Genomic DNA, 24,113 nt, shown 5'->3' with positions numbered 1-24,113 from the left:
ATCCTAGTGACAGGTTGGCAGTGTGTTGGTATCCTAGTGACAGGTTGGCAGTGTATTGGTATCCTAGTGATAGGTTGTCAGTGTATTGGTATCCTAGTGATAGGTTGGCAGTGTGTTGGTATCCTAGTGAGAAAGTGTGTTGGTATCCTAGTGACAGGTTGGCAGTGTGTTGGTATCCTAGTGACAGGTTGGCAGTGTGTTGGTATCCTAGTGACAGGTTGGCAGTGTGTTGGTATCCTAGTGACAGGTTGTCAGTGTGTTGGTATCCTAGTGACAGGTTGGCAGTATGTTGGTATCCTAGTGACAGGTTGGCAGTATGTTGGTATCCTAGTGACAGGTTGGGAGTGTGTTGGTATCCTAGTGACAGGTTGGCAGTGTGTTGGTATCCTAGTGACAGGTTGGCAGTGTGTTGGTATCCTAGTGACAGGTTGGCAGTGTGTTGGTATCCTAGTGACAGGTTGGTAAATGTTTCTCTCTCTCTCTCCTCCAGTCCAGACAGTGGTGTAGATATGGGGCACCAAGACCAGTTCACTACTACAGCACCCTACCACCTGCCACAGGTAACACAGAAACACAAGTAACACAGAAACACAAGTAACACAGGTAACACAGAAACACAGGTAACACACTGTTTTAAAAGTCTCTGAAAATGTTTTGTTACTTGCCTACATGTTTCATTTGGATCTACCCGACTTTTGAAATCCATCGCGGAGCCTCACATTAGATGACTGTCTGTCCTGTAGTTTTTAGTGTTGCCAACGTGCACAACACTAAACAATCTGGATGGGGTTGTCACACAGTAGAAGATTATTCACTTTGGTCGTGAGGGTTCTCAATGCCGTCACGCTGTCTCACAAAAAAACTATGATGTGATGATTAGATTTGTTAGCGTGGCTATAAACGAGTTGTGGCTCAAACCAACCTCCATAAAAGTTCAAAAGTCAGACGTTCTTGACATACAGAGTTGAAATTTCCAGTCCAACGTTTTGTTGAATAACTTGTGAACTTCAGAGCTGTAACGAATTTGACACTTTAGCTTTTGGCTAAAGGCAGTCATCACTCCTGCTCCAGGGGACTTCTGGGTAATGCTAAACATAGGTCATCATCCTCATCTCACTGGCTTCTTCTCTGACCAGCTCTCATTGGCTGATCACCGTTCTCAGAACTTGTCTTGGCAAATCTCACACTACAAGCACATTTCCGGTTTTGTAGAAAAAATCGGGACGTCCGGGACTGCTCGAAGACGGGATCGAGGTGGGAGTACTGGAGAGGACAGTGGTGTTTCTACCAAGGTGGGAGTACTAGAGAGGACAGTGGTGTTTCTACCAAGGTGGGAGTAATGGAGAGGACAGTGGTGTTTCTACCAAGGTGGGAGTAATGGAGAGGACAGTGGTGTTTCTACCAAGGTGGGAGTAATGGAGAGGACAGTGGTGTTTCTACCAAGGTGGGAGTAATGGAGAGGACAGTGGTGTTTCTACCAAGGTGGGAGTAATGGAGAGGACAGTGGTGTTTCTACCAAGGTGGGAGTAATGGAGAGGACAGTGGTGTTTCTACCAAGGTGGGAGTAATGGAGAGGACAGTGGTGTTTCTACCAAGGTGGGAGTAATGGAGAGGACAGTGGTGTTTCTACCAAGGTGGGAGTAATGGAGAGGACAGTGGTGTTTCTACCAAGGTGGGAGTAATGGAGAGGACAGTGGTGTTTCTACCAAGGTGGGAGTAATGGAGAGGACAGTGGTGTTTCTACCAAGGTGGGAGTAATGGAGAGGACAGTGGTGTTTCTACCAAGGTGGGAGTACTGGAGAGGACAGTGGTGTTTCTACCAAGGTGGGAGTAATGGAGAGGACAGTGGTGTTTCTACCAAGGTGGGAGTAATGGAGAGGACAGTGGTGTTTCTACCAAGGTGGGAGTAATGGAGAGGACAGTGGTGTTTCCACCAAGGTGGGAGTAATGGAGAGGACGGTGGTGTTTCTACTAAGGTGGGAGTAATGAAGAGGACAGTGGTGTTTCTACCAAGGTGGGAGTACTGGAAAGGACAGTGGTCTTTCTACCAAGGTGGGAGTAATGGAGAGGACAGTGGTGTTTCTACCAAGGTGGGAGTAATGGAGAGGACAGTGGTGTTTCTGCCAAGGTGGGAGTAATGGAGAGGACAGTGGTGTTTCTACCAAGGTGGGAGTACTGGAGAGGACAGTGGTGTTTCTACCAAGGTGGGAGTAATGGAGAGGACAGTGGTGTTTCTACCAAGGTGGGAGTAATGGAGAGGACAGTGGTGTTTCTACCAAGGTGGGAGTAATGGAGAGGACAGTGGTGCTTCCACCAAGGTGGGAGTAATGGAGAGGACGGTGGTGTTTCTACTAAGGTGGGAGTAATGAAGAGGACAGTGGTGTTTCTACCAAGGTGGGAGTACTGGAAAGGACAGTGGTGTTTCTACCAAGGTGGGAGTAATGGAGAGGACCGTGGTGTTTCTACCAAGGTGGGAGTACTGGAAAGGACAGTGGTGTTTCTACCAAGGTGGGAGTACTGGAAAGGACAGTGGTGTTGTTACCAAGGTGGGAGTACTGGAGAGGACAGTGGTGTTTCTACCAAGGTGGGAGTATTGGAAAGGACAGTGGTGTTTCTACCAAGGTGGGAGTAATGGAGAGGACAGTGGTGTTTCCACCAAGGTGGGAGTAATGGAGAGGACAGTGGTGTTTCCACCAAGGTGGGAGTAATGGAGAGGACAGTGGTGTTTCTACCAAGGTGGGAGTACTGGAGAGGACAGTGGTGTTTCCACCAAGGCGGGAGTAATGGAGAGGACAGTGGTGTTTCCACCAAGGCGGGAGTAATGGAGAGGACAGTGGTGTTTCTACCAAGGTAGGCGTACTGGAAAGGACAGTGGTGTTGTTACCAAGGTGGGAGTACTGGAGAGGACAGTGGTGTTGTTACCAAGGTGGGAGTACTGGAGAGGACAGTGGTGTTGTTACCAAGGTGGGAGTACTGGAGAGGACAGTGGTGTTTCTACCAAGGTGGGGGTACTGGAAAGGACAGTGGTGTTGTTACCAAGGTGGGAGTACTAGAGAGGACAGTGGTGTTGTTACCAAGGAGGGAGTACTGGAGAGGACAGTGGTGTTGTTACCAAGGTGGGAGTACTGGAGAGGACAGTGGTGTTGTTACCAAGGTGGGAGTACTGGAGAGGACAGTGGTGTTTCTACCAAGGTGGGAGTACTGGAAAGGACAGTGGTGTTTCTACCAAGGTGGGAGTAATGGAGAGGACAGTGGTGTTGTTACCAAGGTGGGAGTACTGGAGAGGACAGTGGTGTTTCTACCAAGGTGGGAGTAATGGAGAGGACAGTGTTTTCTCTATCACAGCTGAAGGATATTTTAAATGAACAAAAAGGGTTCTACAAGCAGATGTTACAAGAGCTTTGTCCAAATACTGATGGACTCAACTAAAAAAAGATGATGATCAGACTTCATCCAGAGGTCCAGGACCTGAAGAACAGTCCTCCCAGGGAGAGGAGGTTATCAGACCTGAAGAACAGTCCTCCCAGGGAGAGGAGGATATCAGACCTGAAGAACAGTCCTCCCAGGGAGAGGAGGATATCAGACCTGAAGAACAGTCCTCCCAGGGAGAGGAGGTTATCAGACCTGAAGAACAGTCCTCCCAGGGAGAGGAGGTTATCAGACCTGAAGAACAGTCCTCCCAGGGAGAGGAGGTTATCAGACCTGAAGAACAGTCCTCCCAGGGAGAGGAGGTTATCAGACCTGAAGAACAGTCCTCCCAGGGAGAGGAGGATATCAGACCTGAAGAACAGTCCTCCCAGGGAGAGGAGGTTATCAGACCTGAAGAACAGTCCTCCCAGGGAGAGGAGGTTATCAGACCTGAAGAACAGTCCTCCCAGGGAGAGGAGGTTATCAGACCTGAAGAACAGTCCTCCCAGGGAGAGGAGGTTATCAGACCTGAAGAACAGTCCTCCCAGGGAGAGGAGGTTATCAGACCTGAAGAACAGTCCTCCCAGGGAGAGGAGGTTATCAGACCTGAAGAACAGTCCTCCCAGGGAGAGGAGGTTATCAGACCTGAAGAACAGTCCTCCCAGGGAGAGGAGGTTATCAGACCTGAAGAACAGTCCTCCCAGGGAACGGTGGATACCAGACCTGAAGAACAGTCCTCCCAGGGAGAGGAGGTTATCAGACCTGAAGAACAGTCCTCCCAGGGAGAGGAGGTTATCAGACCTGAAGAACAGTCCTCCCAGGGAGAGGAGGTTATCAGACCTGAAGAACAGTCCTCCCAGGGAGAGGAGGTTATCAGACCTGAAGAACAGTCCTCCCAGGGAGAGGAGGTTATCAGACCTGAAGAACAGTCCTCCCAGGGAGAGGAGGTTATCAGACCTGAAGAACAGTCCTCCCAGGGAGAGGAGGTTATCAGACCTGAAGAACAGTCCTCCCAGGGAGAGGAGGTTATCAGACCTGAAGAACAGTCCTCCCAGGGAGAGGAGGTTATCAGACCTGAAGAACAGTCCTCCCAGGGAGAGGAGGTTATCAGACCTGAAGAACAGTCCTCCCAGGGAGAGGAGGTTATCAGACCTGAAGAACAGTCCTCCCAGGGAGAGGAGGTTATCAGACCTGAAGAACAGTCCTCCCAGGGAGAGGAGGTTATCCCAGAAGAACAGTCCTCCCAGGGAGAGGAGGTTATCAGACCTGAAGAACAGTCCTCCCAGGGAGAGGAGGATATCAGACCTGAAGAACAGTCCTCCCAGGGAGAGGAGGTTATCAGACCTGAAGAACAGTCCTCCCAGGGAGAGGAGGTTATCAGACCTGAAGAACAGTCCTCCCAGGGAGAGGAGGTTATCAGACCTGAAGAACAGTCCTTCCAGGGAGAGGAGGTTATCAGACCTGAAGAACAGTCCTCCCAGGGAGAGGAGGATATCAGACCTGAAGAACAGTCCTCCCAGGGAGAGGAGGTTATCAGACCTGAAGAACAGTCCTCCCAGGGAGAGGAGGTTATCAGACCTGAAGAACAGTCCTCCCAGGGAGAGGAGGTTATCAGACCTGAAGAACAGTCCTCCCAGGGAGAGGAGGTTATCAGACCTGAAGAACAGTCCTCCCAGGGAGAGAAGGATATCAGACCTGAAGAACAGTCCTTCCAGGGAGAGGAGGTTATCAGACCTGAAGAACAGTCCTCCCAGGGAGAGGAGGTTATCAGACCTGAAGAACAGTCCTTCCAGGGAGAGGAGGTTATCAGACCTGAAGAACAGTCCTCCCAGGGAGAGGAGGATATCAGACCTGAAGAACAGTCCTCCCAGGGAGAGGAGGTTATCAGACCTGAAGAACAGTCCTCCCAGGGAGAGGAGGTTATCAGACCTGAAGAACAGTCCTCCCAGGGAGAGGAGGTTATCAGACCTGAAGAACAGTCCTCCCAGGGAGAGGAGGTTATCAGACCTGAAGAACAGTCCTCCCAGGGAGAGGAGGGTATCAGACCTGAAGAACAGTCCTCCCAGGGAGAGGAGGTTATCAGACCTGAAGAACAGTCCTCCCAGGGAGAGGAGGTTATCAGACCTGAAGAACAGTCCTCCCAGGGAGAGGAGGTTATCAGACCTGAAGAACTGTCCTCCCAGGGAGAGGAGGATATCAGACCTGAAGAACAGTCCTCCCAGGGAGAGGAGGATATCAGACCTGAAGAACAGTCCTCCCAGGGAGAGGAGATAATCAGACCTGAAGAACAGTCCTCCGAGGGAGAGGAGGTTATCAGACCTGAAGAACAGTCCTCCCAGGGAGAGGAGGTTATCAGACCTGAAGAACAGTCCTCCCAGGGAGAGGAGGTTATCAGACCTGAAGAACAGTCCTCCCAGGGAGAGGAGGTTATCAGACCTGAAGAACAGTCCTCCCAGGGAGAGGAGGTTATCAGACCTGAAGAACAGTCCTCCCAGGGAGAGGAGGTTATCAGACCTGAAGAACAGTCCTCCCAGGGAGAGGAGGATATCAGACCTGAAGAACAGTCCTCCCAGGGAGAGGAGGTTATCAGACCTGAAGAACAGTCCTTCCAGGGAGAGGAGGTTATCAGACCTGAAGAACAGTCCTCCCAGGGAGAGGAGGTTATCAGACCTGAAGAACAGTCCTCCCAGGGAGAGGAGGACCTGAAGAACAGTCCTCCCAGGGAGAGGAGGATATCAGACCTGAAGAACAGTCCTCCCAGGGAGAGGAGGATATCAGACCTGAAGAACAGTCCTCCCAGGGAGAGGAGGATATCAGACCTGAAGAACAGTCCTCCCAGGGAGAGGAGGTTATCAGACCTGAAGAACAGTCCTCCCAGGGAGAGGAGGTTATCAGACCTGAAGAACAGTCCTCCCAGGGAGAGGAGGTTATCAGACCTGAAGAACAGTCCTCCCAGGGAGAGGAGGTTATCAGACCTGAAGAACAGACCTGAAGAACAGTCCTCCCAGGGAGAGGAGGTTATCAGACCTGAAGAACAGTCCTCCCAGGGAGAGGAGGTTATCAGACCTGAAGAACAGTCCTCCCAGGGAGAGGAGGTTATCAGACCTGAAGAACAGTCCTCCCAGGGAGAGGAGGTTATCAGACCTGAAGAACAGTCCTCCCAGGGAGAGGAGGTTATCAGACCTGAAGAACAGTCCTCCCAGGGAGAGGAGGTTATCAGACCTGAAGAACAGTCCTCCCAGGGAGAGGAGGTTATCAGACCTGAAGAACAGTCCTCCCAGGGAGAGGAGGATATCAGACCTGAAGAACAGTCCTCCCAGGGAGAGGAGGTTATCAGACCTGAAGAACAGTCCTCCCAGGGAGAGGAGGTTATCAGACCTGAAGAACAGTCCTCCCAGGGAGAGGAGGTTATCAGACCTGAAGAACAGTCCTCCCAGGGAGAGGAGGTTATCAGACCTGAAGAACAGTCCTCCCAGGGAGAGGAGGTTATCAGACCTGAAGAACAGTCCTCCCAGGGAGAGGAGGTTATCAGACCTGAAGAACAGTCCTCCCAGGGAGAGGAGGTTATCAGACCTGAAGAACAGTATCAGACCTGAAGAACAGTCCTCCCAGGGAGAGGAGGTTATCAGACCTGAAGAACAGTCCTCCCAGGGAGAGGAGGATATCAGACCTGAAGAACAGTCCTCCCAGGGAGAGGAGGTTATCAGACCTGAAGAACAGTCCTCCCAGGGAGAGAAGGTTATCAGACCTGAAGAACAGTCCTCCCAGGGAGAGGAGGTTATCAGACCTGAAGAACAGTCCTCCCAGGCAGACTTGCAGCAAGATGAAAACAAACAGGAAGTTTGTTTTGTAAATGACATCATAAATAGGACTGGTGGCGTTACGCATGCAGCTAACAAAAATCTATGGACATATAGCAGCACTACCTCACCAATGGAAGAGGCAAGGTGAACGAGGGGGGGTGTAAGGAACAGATCCAATTGGTTAAAGAAAATTGTAATGAATAAAAAAGGACCCAAAAATTGACATTTTTGTGCATAATATTTGCATAATATTTGTCCGATTCCACGACACCCATTAACCCATTATCGGTTAACGAACTGACACCCAAAATGACGCCGGATTCCAAAATTAGAATTGTTCAATTTAAATATTACAAAATTCTTGCAACCAATAGAATGTTTTATTTATATATATATATATTTATATATAAGGAAATCAATCAATCCATAGATTAGGCCGAATCAATTTATTTCAGTCAATTGATTTCCTTATATGAACTGTAACTCTTCTCTCTCCTCCCCCTTCTCTCTCCTCCCCCTCTGCTCTCTCTCCTCCCCCTTCTTCTCTCTCCTCCCCCTCTGCTCTCTCTCCCCCCTTCTTCTCTCTCTCCCCCCCCTTCTCTCTCCTCCCCCTCTTCTCTCTCTCCTCCCCTTCTGTCTCCCCCTCTCTCCACCCCCCTTCTCCTCCCCTTCTTCTCTCGCCTCCGTCTCCTCTCTCCTCCCCCTCTTCTCTCTCCCCCTCCTCTCTCTCTCCTCCCCCCTCTCTCTCTCCTCCCCCTCTGCTCTCTCTCCTCCCCCCCTCCTCCTCTCTCCACCCCCCTCTTCTCTCTCCCTCCCCCCTTCTTCTCGCCTCCGTCTCCCTCTCTCCTCCCCCCCCCTCTCTCTCCTCCCCCCTCCTCCTCTCTCTCCTCCCCCCTCCTCTCTCTCCTCCCCCTCTGTCTCCTCCCTCCCCTCCTCCTCTCTCCTCCCCCTCCTCCTCTCTCCTCCCCCTCCTCCTCTCTCCTCCCCCTCCTCCTCTCTCTCTCCCCCCTCCCCCTCCTCTCTCTCCTCCCCCCTCCTCTCTCTCCTCCCCCCCCGCCTCTCTCTCTCCTCCCTCCTCCTCTCTCTCCTCCCCCTTCTTCTCTCGCCTCCGCCTCCCCCCTCCTCCTCTCTCTCCTCCCCTCTGCTCTCTCTCCTCCCCCTCTCTCTCCCCCCCTCCTCTCTCTCCCTCCCCCCCCTCCCCCTCCCCCCCCCTCCTCTCTCTCCTCCCCCTCTGTCTCCTCTCTCCTCCCTCCTCCTCTCTCTCCTCCCCCTCCTCTCTCTCCTCCCCCTCCTCCTCTCCCTCCCCCCTCCTCCTCCTCTCCCCCTCCCCCTCCTCCTCTCTCTCCTCCCCCCTGCTCTCTCTCCTCCCCCTCTCTCTCTCCCCCCCCGTCCCTCTCTCTCCTCCCCCTCCTCCCCTCCCTCCCCCTCCTCTCTCTCCTCCCCCTCTGTCTCCTCTCTCCTCCCTCCTCCTCTCTCTCCTCCCCCTCCTCTCTCTCCTCCCTCCTCTCTCTCCCTCCCCCTCCTCTCTCCTCCCCCTCCTCTCTCCCTCCTCCTCCTCCCCCTCCTCCTCTCTCTCCTCCCCCTCCTCTCCAGATATATCTGTACAGTATAAGTATGGACGACCAGTGTTGTCTCTCCCCTGCCCTCCCGCAGTGAGTTGTGTCAGTTCAGTCTGCGTCCCATGTTGATGACAGTAACAGACTTCCTGTCAGACATCCAGAGAGAGGACCCTGGAGTAGCTATCGCAGCTGTACTGAACACAGGTTAGGTGAACACACACCTCTGCATGCTTCAAGACTGCGTTAGCCTGCTGAGCTAAAGCCGAGGCATTAACTCCAGGAACTAACAGAAGTCTTCGGGTCTCAGGCAAGATCTGTTAAGTTGTGGAAATGTAAAAATATCAACATCTTCACTATTCTGACAGTAACAACATCTTCACTATAACCTATTCTGACAGTACAACATCTTCACTATAACCTATTCTGACAGTACAACATCTTCACTATAACCTATTCTGACAGTACAACATCTTCACTATAACCTATTCTGACAGTAACAACATATTCACTATAACCTATTCTGACAGTACAACATCTTCACTATTCTGACAGTACAACATCTTCACTATTCTGACAGTACAACATCTTCACTATAACCTATTCTGACAGTACAACATCTTCACTATTCTGACAGTAACAACATCTTCACTATTCTGACAGTACAACATCTTCACTATTCTGACAGTACAACATCTTCACTATTCTGACAGTACAACATCTTCACTATTCTGACAGTACAACATCTTCACTATTCTGACAGTACAACATCTTCACTATAACCTATTCTGACAGTAACAACATCTTCACTATAACCTATTCTGACAGTACAACATCTTCACTATTCTGACAGTACAACATCTTCACTATTCTGACAGTACAACACCTTCACTATAACCTATTCTGACAGTAACAACATCTTCACTATTCTGACAGTACAACATCTTCACTATTCTGACAGTAACAACATCTTCACTATTCTGACAGTACAACATCTTCACTATTCTGACAGTAACAACATCTTCACTATTCTGACAGTATAACATTTTCACTATTCTGACAGTACAACATCTTCACTATAACCTATTCTGACAGTAACAACATCTTCACTATTCTGACAGTAACAACATCTTCACTATTCTGACAGTACAACATCTTCACTATTCTGACAGTACAACATCTTCACTATAACCTATTCTGACAGTACAACACCTTCACTAACCTATTCTGACAGTACAACATCTTCACTATAACCTATTCTGACAGTAACAACATCTTCACTATAACCTATTCTGACAGTACAACATCTTCACTATAACCTATTCTGACAGTAACAACATCTTCACTATAACCTATTCTGACAGTACAACATCTTCACTATTCTGACAGTAACAACATCTTCACTATAACCTATTCTGACAGTACAACATCTTCACTATTCTGACAGTAACAACATCTTCACTATTCTGACAGTACAACATCTTCACTATTCTGACAGTACAACATCTTCACTATAACCTATTCTGACAGTACAACATCTTCACTATAACCTATTCTGACAGTACAACATCTTCACTATAACCTATTCTGACAGTACAACATCTTCACTATTCTGACAGTACAACATCTTCACTATTCTGACAGTACAACATCTTCACTATAACCTATTCTGACAGTACAACATCTTCACTAACCTATTCTGACAGTACACCATCTTCACTATAACCTATTCTGACAGTAACAACATCTTCACTATAACCTATTCTGACAGTAACAACATCTTCACTATAACCTATTCTGACAGTACAACATCTTCACTATTCTGACAGTACAACATCTTCACTATTCTGACAGTACAACATCTTCACTATTCTGACAGTACAACATCTTCACTATAACCTATTCTGACAGTAACAACATCTTCACTATAACCTATTCTGACAGTACAACATCTTCACTATTCTGACAGTAACAACATCTTCACTATAACCTATTCTGACAGTACAACATCTTCACTATAACCTATTCTGACAGTAACAACATCTTCACTATTCTGACAGTACAACATCTTCACTAACCTATTCTGACAGTAACAACATCTTCACTATAACCTATTCTGACAGTACAACATCTTCACTAACCTATTCTGACAGTAACAACATCTTCACTATAACCTATTCTGACAGTACAACATCTTCACTAACCTATTCTGACAGTACAACATCTTCACTATAACCTATTCTGACAGTACAACATCTTCACTATAACCTATTCTGACAGTAACAACATCTTCACTATTCTGACAGTACAACATCTTTACTATTCTGACAGTACAACATCTTCACTAACCTATTCTGACAGTAACAACATCTTCACTATTCTGACAGTACAACATCTTCACTAACCTATTCTGACAGTAACAACATCTTCACTATTCTGACAGTACAACATCTTCACTATTCTGACAGTAACAACATCTTCACTATAACCTATTCTGACAGTAACAACATCTTCACTATAACCTATTCTGACAGTACAACAGCTTCACTATAACCTATTCTGACAGTACAACATCTTCACTATTCTGACAGTACAACATCTTCACTATAACCTATTCTGACAGTACAACATCTTAACTATAACCTATTCTGACAGTAACAACATCTTCACTATAACCTATTCTGACAGTACAACATCTTCACTATTCTGACAGTACAACATCTTCACTATTCTGACAGTACAAACATCTTCACTATAACCTATTCTGACAGTACAACATCTTCACTATTCTGACAGTACAACATCTTCACTATAACCTATTCTGACAGTACAACATCTTCACTATAACCTATTCTGACAGTACAACATCTTCACTATTCTGACAGTACAACATCTTCACTATAACCTATTCTGACAGTACAACATCTTCACTATAACCTATTCTGACAGTAACAACACCTTCACTATAACCTATTCTGACAGTACAACATCTTCACTATAACCTATTCTGACAGTACAACATCTTCACTATTCTGACAGTACAACATCTTCACTATTCTGACAGTACAACATCTTCACTATTCTGACAGTAACAACATCTTCACTATTCTGACAGTACACCATCTTCACTATTCTGACAGTAACAACATCTTCACTATAACCTATTCTGACAGTACAACATCTTCACTATTCTGACAGTACAACATCTTCACTATAACCTATTCTGACAGTACAACATCTTCACTATAACCTATTCTGACAGTACAACATCTTCACTATTCTGACAGTACAACATCTTCACTATAACCTATTCTGACAGTACAACATCTTCACTATAACCTATTCTGACAGTAACAACATCTTCACTATAACCTATTCTGACAGTAACAACATCTTCACTATAACCTATTCTGACAGTACAACATCTTCACTATAACCTATTCTGACAGTAACAACATCTTCACTATAACCTATTCTGACAGTAACAACATCTTCACTATTCTGACAGTACAACATCTTCACTATTCTGACAGTACAACATCTTCACTATTCTGACAGTAACAACATCTTCACTATAACCTATTCTGACAGTACAACATCTTCACTATTCTGACAGTACAACATCTTCACTGTAACCTATTCTGACAGTACAACATCTTCACTATTCTGACAGTACAACATCTTCACTATTCTGACAGTAACAACATCTTCACTATAACCTATTCTGACAGTACAACATCTTCACTAACCTATTCTGACAGTACACCATCTTCACTATAACCTATTCTGACAGTAACAACATCTTCACTATAACCTATTCTGACAGTAACAACATCTTCACTATAACCTATTCTGACAGTACAACATCTTCACTATTCTGACAGTACAACATCTTCACTATTCTGACAGTACAACATCTTCACTATTCTGACAGTACAACATCTTCACTATAACCTATTCTGACAGTAACAACATCTTCACTATAACCTATTCTGACAGTACAACATCTTCACTATTCTGACAGTAACAACATCTTCACTATAACCTATTCTGACAGTACAACATCTTCACTATAACCTATTCTGACAGTAACAACATCTTCACTATTCTGACAGTACAACATCTTCACTAACCTATTCTGACAGTAACAACATCTTCACTATAACCTATTCTGACAGTACAACATCTTCACTAACCTATTCTGACAGTAACAACATCTTCACTATAACCTATTCTGACAGTACAACATCTTCACTAACCTATTCTGACAGTACAACATCTTCACTATAACCTATTCTGACAGTACAACATCTTCACTATAACCTATTCTGACAGTAACAACATCTTCACTATTCTGACAGTACAACATCTTTACTATTCTGACAGTACAACATCTTCACTAACCTATTCTGACAGTAACAACATCTTCACTATTCTGACAGTACAACATCTTCACTAACCTATTCTGACAGTAACAACATCTTCACTATTCTGACAGTACAACATCTTCACTAACCTATTCTGACAGTAACAACATCTTCACTATAACCTATTCTGACAGTACAACATCTTCACTATTCTGACAGTAACAACATCTTCACTATAACCTATTCTGACAGTAACAACATCTTCACTATAACCTATTCTGACAGTACAACAGCTTCACTATAACCTATTCTGACAGTACAACATCTTCACTATTCTGACAGTACAACATCTTCACTATAACCTATTCTGACAGTACAACATCTTAACTATAACCTATTCTGACAGTAACAACATCTTCACTATAACCTATTCTGACAGTACAACATCTTCACTATTCTGACAGTACAACATCTTCACTATTCTGACAGTACAAACATCTTCACTATAACCTATTCTGACAGTACAACATCTTCACTATTCTGACAGTACAACATCTTCACTATAACCTATTCTGACAGTACAACATCTTCACTATAACCTATTCTGACAGTACAACATCTTCACTATTCTGACAGTACAACATCTTCACTATAACCTATTCTGACAGTACAACATCTTCACTATAACCTATTCTGACAGTAACAACACCTTCACTATAACCTATTCTGACAGTACAACATCTTCACTATAACCTATTCTGACAGTACAACATCTTCACTATTCTGACAGTACAACATCTTCACTATTCTGACAGTACAACATCTTCACTATTCTGACAGTAACAACATCTTCACTATTCTGACAGTACAACATCTTCACTATTCTGACAGTAACAACATCTTCACTATAACCTATTCTGACAGTACAACATCTTCACTATTCTGACAGTACAACATCTTCACTATAACCTATTCTGACAGTACAACATCTTCACTATAACCTATTCTGACAGTACAACATCTTCACTATTCTGACAGTACAACATCTTCACTATAACCTATTCTGACAGTACAACATCTTCACTATAACCTATTCTGACAGTAACAACATCTTCACTATAACCTATTCTGACAGTAACAACATCTTCACTATAACCTATTCTGACAGTACAACATCTTCACTATAACCTATTCTGACAGTAACAACATCTTCACTATAACCTATTCTGACAGTAACAACATCTTCACTATTCTGACAGTACAACATCTTCACTATTCTGACAGTACAACATCTTCACTATTCTGACAGTAACAACATCTTCACTATAACCTATTCTGACAGTACAACATCTTCACTATTCTGACAGTACAACATCTTCACTGTAACCTATTCTGACAGTACAACATCTTCACTATTCTGACAGTACAACATCTTCACTATTCTGACAGTAACAACATCTTCACTATAACCTATTCTGACAGTAACAACATCTTCACTATTCTGACAGTACAACATCTTCACTATTCTGACAGTACAACATCTTCACTATTCTGACAGTACAACATCTTCACTATAACCTATTCTGACAGTAACAACATCTTCACTATAACCTATTCTGACAGTACAACATCTTCACTATTCTGACAGTACAACATCTTCACTATTCTGACAGTACAACATCTTCACTATACCCTATTCTGACAGTAACAACATCTTCACTAACCTATTCTGACAGTACAACATCTTCACTATTCTGACAGTACAACATTTTCACTATTCTGACAGTACAACATCTTCACTATAACCTATTCTGACAGTAACAACATCTTCACTATTCTGACAGTAACAACATCTTCACTATTCTGACAGTACAACATCTTCACTATTCTGACAGTACAACATCTTCACTATTCTGACAGTACAACATCTTTACTATTCTGACAGTACAACATCTTCACTATTCTGACAGTACAACATCTTCACTATAACCTATTCTGACAGTACAACATCTTCACTAACCTATTCTGACAGTACAACATCTTCACTATAACCTATTCTGACAGTAACAACATCTTCACTATAACCTATTCTGACAGTACAACATCTTCACTATAACCTATTCTGACAGTAACAACATCTTCACTATAACCTATTCTGACAGTACAACATCTTCACTATTCTGACAGTAACAACATCTTCACTATTCTGACAGTACAACATCTTCACTATTCTGACAGTACAACAGCTTCACTATAACCTATTCTGACAGTACAACATCTTCACTATAACCTATTCTGACAGTACAACATCTTCACTATAACCTATTCTGACAGTACAACATCTTCACTATTCTGACAGTACAACATTTTCACTATTCTGACAGTACAACATCTTCACTATAACCTATTCTGACAGTACAACATCTTCACTAACCTATTCTGACAGTACAACATCTTCACTATAACCTATTCTGACAGTAACAACATCTTCACTATAACCTATTCTGACAGTACAACATCTTCACTATTCTGACAGTACAACATCTTCACTATTCTGACAGTACAACATCTTCACTATTCTGACAGTACAACATCTTCACTATTCTGACAGTACAACATCTTCACTATAACCTATTCTGACAGTAACAACATCTTCACTATAACCTATTCTGACAGTACAACATCTTCACTATTCTGACAGTAACAACATCTTCACTATAACCTATTCTGACAGTAACAACATCTTCACTATAACCTATTCTGACAGTACAACATCTTCACTATAACCTATTCTGACAGTAACAACATCTTCACTATTCTGACAGTACAACATCTTCACTAACCTATTCTGACAGTAACAACATCTTCACTATAACCTATTCTGACAGTACAACATCTTCACTAACCTATTCTGACAGTAACAACATCTTCACTATAACCTATTCTGACAGTACAACATCTTCACTAACCTATTCTGACAGTACAACATCTTCACTATAACCTATTCTGACAGTACAACATCTTCACTATAACCTATTCTGACAGTAACAACATCTTCACTATTCTGACAGTACAACATCTTCACTATTCTGACAGTACAACATCTTCACTATTCTGACAGTACAACATCTTCACTATTCTGACAGTAACAACATCTTCACTATAACCTATTCTGACAGTACAACATCTTCACTATTCTGACAGTACAACATCTTCACTATAACCTATTCTGACAGTACAACATCTTCACTATTCTGACAGTACAACATCTTCACTATAACCTATTCTGACAGTACAACATCTTCACTATAACCTATTCTGACAGTACAACATCCCTTTGTCTTCCTCTCCTCCTCTCTCTCCTCCCCCTCCCCTCCTTCTCCTCCCCCCCTCCCCTCAGATGGAGAGAGGGTATGCTCTAGCACTTCCATAGACACAGTTCTCAATCAAGACTTCCAGATCCTCATCAACAGCACCATCTACAGGATACACTCACCAGGCAGAGGTACCAAACTCTGTGTGTGTGGTGTGTGTGTGGTGTGTGTGGTGTGTGTGTGGTGTGTGTGGTGTCATTGTAATAACCCATGACCAGGGTAGAGGTACCGAACTCTGTGTGTGTGTGTGTGGTGTGTGTGGTGTGTGTGGTGTGTGGTGTGTGTGGTGTGTGGTGTGTGTGTGAGTGGTGTGTGGTGTGTGTGTGGTGTGTGTGTGGTGTGGTGTGTGGTGTGTGTGTGTGGTGTCATTGTAATAACCCATGACCAGGGTAGAGGTACCGAACTCTGTGTGTGTGTGTGTGTGTGTGTGTGTGTGTGTGTGTGTGTGTGTGTGTGTGTGTGTGTGTGGTGTCATTGTAATAACCCATGACCAGGGTAGAGGTACCGAACTCGGTGTGTGTGGTGTGTGGTGTGTGTGTCTGTGTGGTGTGTGTGGTGTGTGTGTGTGTGTGGTGTGTGTGTGTGTGGTGTGTGTGTGTGGTGTGTGTGGTGTGTGGTGTGTGTGTTGTGTGGTGTCATTGTAATAACCCATGACCAGGGTAGAGTGTAATGTGTTGGAGTAGTCAGACTTCTTTTTGTTGTTAACGGACTAACCTAACACGTTACGTTTTTAACAATTCAAGTAATAGTTTGTTTTTACAATATGCAAATCGCTGCTTTTACAATATTATTTAATTGTAAAAATATTCTTTCTTAGCACAAATAAATTAAAAAATAAAATCCCACCTATGTTTCGTTGCCGTTCGCGCTCTTCCTGTTTCTGCTCTGGACTCTCTTGACCAATCAACATGATGCAAATGTACATGACCCAGGTAAACAGGGGACAGACTGCTGTAGTTTGGGGTAAACAGGGGACAGACTGCTGTAGTTTGGGGTTAACAGGGACAGACTGCTGTAGTTTGGGGTAAACAGGGGACAGACTGCTGTAGTTTGGGGTAAACAGGGGACAGACTGCTGTAGTTTGGGGTTAACAGGGACAGACTGCTGTAGTTTGGGGTTATAACAGGGACAGACTGCTGTAGTTTGGGGTAAACAGGGGACAGACTGCTGTAGTTTGGGGTTAACAGGGACAGACTGCTGTAGTTTGGGGTTATAACAGGGACAGACTGCTGTAGTTTGGGGTAAACAGGGGACAGACTGCTGTAGTTTGGGGTTAACAGGGACAGACTGCTGTAGTTTGGGGTTATAACAGGGACAGACTGCTGTAGTTTGGGGTTAACAGGGACAGACTGCTGTAGTTTGGGGTAAACAGGGGACAGACTGCTGTAGTTTGGGGTAAACAGGGGACAGACTGCTGTAGTTTGGGGTTAACAGGGACAGACTGCTGTAGTTTGGGGTAAACAGGGGACAGACTGCTGTAGTTTGGGGTAAACAGGGGACAGACTGCTGTAGTTTGGGGTTAACAGGGACAGACTGCTGTAGTTTGGGGTTATAACAGGGACAGACTGCTGTAGTTTGGGGTAAACAGGGGACAGACTGCTGTAGTTTGGGGTTAACAGGGACAGACTGCTGTAGTTTGGGGTTATAACAGGGACAGACTGCTGTAGTTTGGGGTTAACAGGGACAGACTGCTGTAGTTTGGGGTTAACAGGGACAGACTGCTGTAGTTTGGGGTTATAACAGGGACAGACTGCTGTAGTTTGGGGTTAACAGGGACAGACTGCTGTAGTTTGGGGTTATAACAGGGACAGACTGCTGTAGTTTGGGGTTATAACAGGGACAGACTGCTGTAGTTTGGGGTTAACAGGGACAGACTGCTGTAGTTTGGGGTTAACAGTGGATAGATTGCCGTTTGTTGCTAACAGCAACAGTGAAACATAACACCGATTTTTGCCAGAACTGGTTCTGTTTTCTGGTGAGTGTTTTGGGGGTTCGTTCCTCCTTGCTCCTTGTCAATCATTGGCTCATTGATGAAATTAGCATTATGACAATATCTTTAATTAAATAATTCAAAAACCTTTTATTAATTGTTCAAACAGCAGGAGCTCATCACACTGTTGTGTTCAAAGACCAACGTTCAAACAACGTTACGTACAGCAGGAGCTCATCACACTGTTGTGTTCAAAGATCCTTTCTTTCTGCTCCTCTCTCCTCCCTCTCTGCTCCTCCCTCCCACTGCTCCTCTCTCCTCCCTCCCACTGCTCCTCTCTCCTCCCTCCCACTGCTCCTCTGCTCCTCCTTCTCAACCCTCTGCTCCTCCCTCTGCTCCCCTCTCCTCCCTCTGCTCCCCTCTCCTCCCTCTCTCCTCCCTCCCACTGCTCCTCTGCTCCTCCTTCTCAACCCTCTGCTCCTCTCTCCTCGCTCCCTCTCCTCCTCTCTCCTCCGCTCCCTCTCTCTGCTCATCTCTCCTCTCTCCTCCCCTATCAGAGTCTCCAGAACATTCCACCAGTATAGATGACATGAAGACAGTAGTCCACATGCTCCAGTCAGCTCTCAACCTGCCAGAACACCAGCAACTGAGACAGATTCAGCTTCTCCGCAGACTGGATACACTGAAGCAGGAGCTGGGACCTCTGGAGGAGGTACTGTAGACAGACAGACAGACAGACAGACAGACAGACAGACAGACAGACAGACAGACAGACAGACTGGATACACTGAAGCAGGAGCTGGGACCTCTGGAGGAGGTACTGTAGCCAGACAGACAGACAGACAGACAGACAGACAGACAGACAGACAGACTGGATACACTGAAGCAGGAGCTGGGACCTCTGGAGGAGGTACTGTAGACAGACGGACAGACAGACAGACAGACAGACTGGATACACTGAAGCAGGAGCTGGGACCTCTGGAGGAGGTACTGTAGACAGACGGACAGACAGACAGACAGACAGACAGACAGACAGACAGACAGACAGACAGACAGACTGGATACACTGAAGCAGGAGCTGGGACCTCTGGAGGAGGTACTGTAGACAGACGGACAGACAGACAGACTGGATACACTGAAGCAGGAGCTGGGACCTCTGGAGGAGGTACTGTAGACAGACAGACAGACAGACAGACAGACAGACAGACAGACAGACAGACTGGATACACTGAAGCAGGAGCTGGGACCTCTGGAGGACTGTAGACAGACAGACAGACAGACGGACGGACATAGAAACTCACGTAGAAACAGACACCATTGTTGTCTATGGGCTTAATAACACGTTAGGTAATGTACGTCTGTGTGTGTGTCTATCTGTGTGTGTGTGTGTCTTTCTGTGTGTGTGTGTGTGTCTTTCTGTGTGTGTGTGTCTTTCTGTGTGTGTGTGTCTTTCTGTGTGTGTGTGTGTGTGTCTTTCTGTGTGTGTGTGTGTCTTTCTGTGTGTGTGTGTGTGTCTTTCTGTGTGTGTGTGTGTCTTTCTGTGTGTGTGTGTGTCTTTCTGTGTGTGTGTGTGTCTTTCTGTGTGTGTGTGTCTTTCTGTGTGTGTGTGTGTTTCTGTGTGTGTGTGTCTTTCTGTGTGTGTCTTTCTGTCTGTGTGTGTCTTTCTGTCTGTGTGTGTGTGTCTTTCTGTCTGTGTGTGTGTGTGTCTTTCTGTGTGTGTGTGTGTGTCTTTCTGTGTGTGTGTGTGTGTCTCTCTGTGTGTGTGTGTGTGTGTGTGTGTCTTTCTGTGTGTATGTGTGTCTTTCTGTGTGTGTGTGTCTTTCTGTGTGTGTGTTTGTGTGTGTCTTTCTCTGTGTGTGTGTGTGTGTCTGTGTGTGTCTATCTGTCTGTCTGTGTGTCTGTCTTTCTGTCTGTTTGTGTGTGTCTTTCTGTGTGTGTGTGTGTGTGTAGGTGCGGGCCCAAGTGGCTGTGAGGGCGGAGTCTCAGTCGATGCGTGTAGAGTGGGCGGTGCTTGCCTTTCTCTCTCTACAGGGAAGCTTTCTGGGATACCTGACTTGGTGAGACACAAGCACAGGGATTACAGACAAACACAGGGATTACAGACACACCCAGGGATTACAGACACACACGGGGATTACAGACAAACACAGGGATTACAGACAAACACAGGGATTACAGACAAACACAGGGATTACAGACACACCCAGGGATTAAAGACACACCCAAACATTAACCTGTGCCGTCCCGTCCGTCCCATCCAGGTTTGTGTTTGCCTGGGACGTGATGGAACCAGTCACCTACTTCATCACCTACGCTACCAGCATGGGCTTCCTGGGCTACTACATACTCACTAAACAGGCAAGACAGACAGCCAGACAGACAGACAGACAGACAGCCAGCCAGACAGACAGCCAGACAGAGAGACAGCCAGACAGAGAGACAGCCAGACAGAGAGACAGACAGCCAGACAGAGAGACAGACAGCCAGCCAGACAGCCAGCCAGCCAGACAGACAGACAGCCAGACAGACAGCCAGACAGACAGAGAGACAGACAGACAGAGAGACAGCCAGACAGAGAGCCAGACAGAGAGCCAGACAGACAGCCAGACAGACAGCCAGCCAGACAGACAGACAGACAGACAGACAGTGTGTGTGATCTGTTGCGTGTGTCTTCTCCTCTTGTAAAAGTTGAGTCTTAAGAGTGTGTGTTCGTGTCTGTTTTCCTATGTGTTTGTTCTGGTGTGTGTGTGTGTGTGTGTTAACGGTGTGTGTGTGTTAACGGTGTGTGTGTTAACGGTGTGTGTGTGTGTTAACGGTGTGTGTGTGTGTGTTAACGGTGTGTGTGTGTGTGTGTTAACGGTGTGTGTGTGTGTGTTAACGGTGTGTGTGTGTGTGTGTTAACGGTGTGTGTGTGTGTTAACGGTGTGTGTGTGTGTGTGTTAACGGTGTGTGTGTGTGTTAACGGTGTGTGTGTGTAGGAGTTGCTCTATCCGGATGCTAAGGACCGTCAGTTTCTCCACTTCTTCCACAAGAGAGCAGCAATGGAACACTTTGACACACACAGATACAACGCACTACGAGACCAACTGGCTACGGTGAGGACAAACTACCAGGCTATAGTGAGGACACAGGCACACTGCCAGGCTATAGTGAGGACACAGACACACTACCAGGCTAGGGTGAGGACACAGACACACTACCAGGCTATAGTGAGGACACAGACAGACACACTACCAGGCTATAGTGAGGACACAGACAGACACACTACCAGGCTATAGTGAGGACACAGACAGACACACTACCAGGCTATAGTGAGGACACAGACAGACACACTACCAGGCTATAGTGAGGACACAGACTCACTACCAGGCTATAGTGAGGACACACACATACACACTACCAGGCTATAGTGAGGACACAGACAGACTACCAGGCTATAGTGAGGACACACACATACACACTACCAAGCTATAGTGAGGACACACACATACACACTACCAGGCTATAGTGAAGACACAGACACACTACCAGGCTATAGTGAGGACACAGACACACACACTACCAGGCTTTAGTGAGGACACAGACAGACACACTACCAGGCTATAGTGAGGACACAGACAGACACACTACCAGGCTATAGTGAGGACACAGACAGACACACTACCAGGCTAGGGTGAGGACACAGACTCACTACCAGGCTATAGTGACGACACAGATAGACACACTACCAGGCTATAGTGAGGACACAGACACACTACCAGGCTATAGTGAGGACACACACATACACACTACCAGGCTAGGGTGAGGACACAGACACACTACCAGGCTATAGTGAGGACACAGACTCACTACCAGGCTATAGTGAGGACACAGACAGACACACTACCAGGCTATAGTGAGAACACAGACTCACTACCAGGCTATAGTGAGGACACAGACACACACACTACCAGGCTATAGTGAGGACACAGACAGACACACTACCAGGCTATAGTGAGGACACAGACACACTACCAGGCTATAGTGAGGACACAGACACACTACCAGGCTATAGTGAAGAAACACACAGACACACTACCAGGCTATAGTGAGGACAGACATTCTTACAGCTCACTCTGTACCAAGTACTAATGGTGTGTGTGTGTGTGTGTGTGTGTCTCTGTGTGTGTGTGTGTGTGTGTGTGTGTGTGTGTGTGTGTGTGTGTGTGTGTGTGTGTGTGTGTGTGTGTGTGTGTGTGTGTGTGTCTCTCTGTGTGTGTGTGTGTCTCTCTGTGTGTGTGTGTGTGTGTGTGTGTGTGTGTGTGTGTGTGTGTGTGTGTGTGTATCTGTGTGTGTCTCTGTGTGTGTGTGTGTGTGTGTGTGTGTGTGTGTGTGTGTGTGTGTGTGTGTGTGTGTGTGTGTGTGTGTGTGTGTGTGTGTGTGTCTGTGTGTGTGTGTGTGTGTGTGTGTGTGTGTGTGTGTGTGTGTGTGTGTGTGTGTGTGTGTGTGTGTGTGTGTGTGTGTGTGTGTCTCTCTGTGTGTGTCTCTCTGTGTGTGTGTCTCTCTGTGTGTGTGTGTGTGTGTGTCTGTGTGTGTGTGTGTGTGTGTGTGTGTGTGTGTGTGTGTGTGTGTGTGTGTGTGTGTGTGTGTGTGTGTGTGTAGGTGGAGAGTGATCTGAAACGCCTGAGGAAACCTATTCAACTACAGCTACCAGTGGACCCCATTCAGCCCAGCAACTAAACACTACACACATTCAGCCCAGCAACTAAACACTACACACATTCAGCCCAGCAACTAAACACACCACACACTAAACACTACACACATTCAGCCCAGCAACTAAACACTACACACATTCAGCCCAGCAACTAAACACACCACACGCTAAACACTACACACATTCAGCCCAGCAACTAATCACCACACACTACACACTACAAAAGGAGCAATATTGTAGCACCTTAATTTGTTCCGCGTAACACCAGCTCTACATCTCACGTGGACTCAGAGGGATATGTCATACGCCTGGGTTCAAAGAATATCATTTCAGAGATTTACTATATGAAATAAATTCATCATTTTTATCTGTGCTTGATTGAGCTTGTCTGGATTAATGGACCAATTGAATAGTCCCAAAACATTAAACCCCACTCATTTGGCACTTCGGGCAGGCTAAAACAAACGCTCAGTGTTTCAAATATTTGTTTCAATGTCTGGTCTCGGGTCTCTGTCTGTTGGGAACACTGAAACTAACTCTTCTCAAAAAAACCATTGATATTCACTTCCTGCCCAGGTGTGGTCTATGGGTTCTGGTTTCTGTGCAGCATCTTTGTTTTGAAGTAGAGTATCTGGGTTCTGTGTAGTATCTTTGTTTTGAAGTAGAGTATCTGGGTTCTGTGCAGCATCTTTGTTCTGAAGTAGAGTATCTGGGTTCTGTGTAGCATCTTTGTTCTGAAGTAGAGTATCTGGGTTCTGTGTAGCATCTTTGTTCTGAAGTAGAGTATCTGGGTTCTGTGTAGCATCTTTGTTCTGAAGTAGATTATCTGGGTTCTGTGTAGTATGTTTGTCTCGTGGTTCAGTCAGTGTCTTCAGAAAGCAGTCAAACCTCTTGACCTATTCTACATTTTGTTGTGTTAGAGCCTCAATTCAAAATGGATTCAATATAATTATAATATCCTTATTTTCTCACCCATCTA

The 24,113-nt window shown here is 45.6% G+C and overlaps 1 pseudogene; it reads left to right on the top strand.

Annotated features, from left to right (window-relative positions):
• The window catches only part of LOC135532638 (calcium uniporter regulatory subunit MCUb, mitochondrial-like), a 32,265-nt pseudogene extending 8,758 nt beyond the window's left edge, over window positions 1-23,507 (top strand).
• The last annotated feature ends 606 nt before the right edge of the window (window positions 23,508-24,113 follow it).

This window comes from Oncorhynchus masou, unplaced genomic scaffold (genome assembly GCF_036934945.1).
Source record: "Oncorhynchus masou masou isolate Uvic2021 unplaced genomic scaffold, UVic_Omas_1.1 unplaced_scaffold_1958, whole genome shotgun sequence".
Classification (NCBI taxonomy): Eukaryota; Metazoa; Chordata; class Actinopteri; order Salmoniformes; family Salmonidae; genus Oncorhynchus; species Oncorhynchus masou.
Note: the sequence above shows the minus strand (reverse complement) of the source record. Positions and strands in the feature narration are given on the sequence as shown.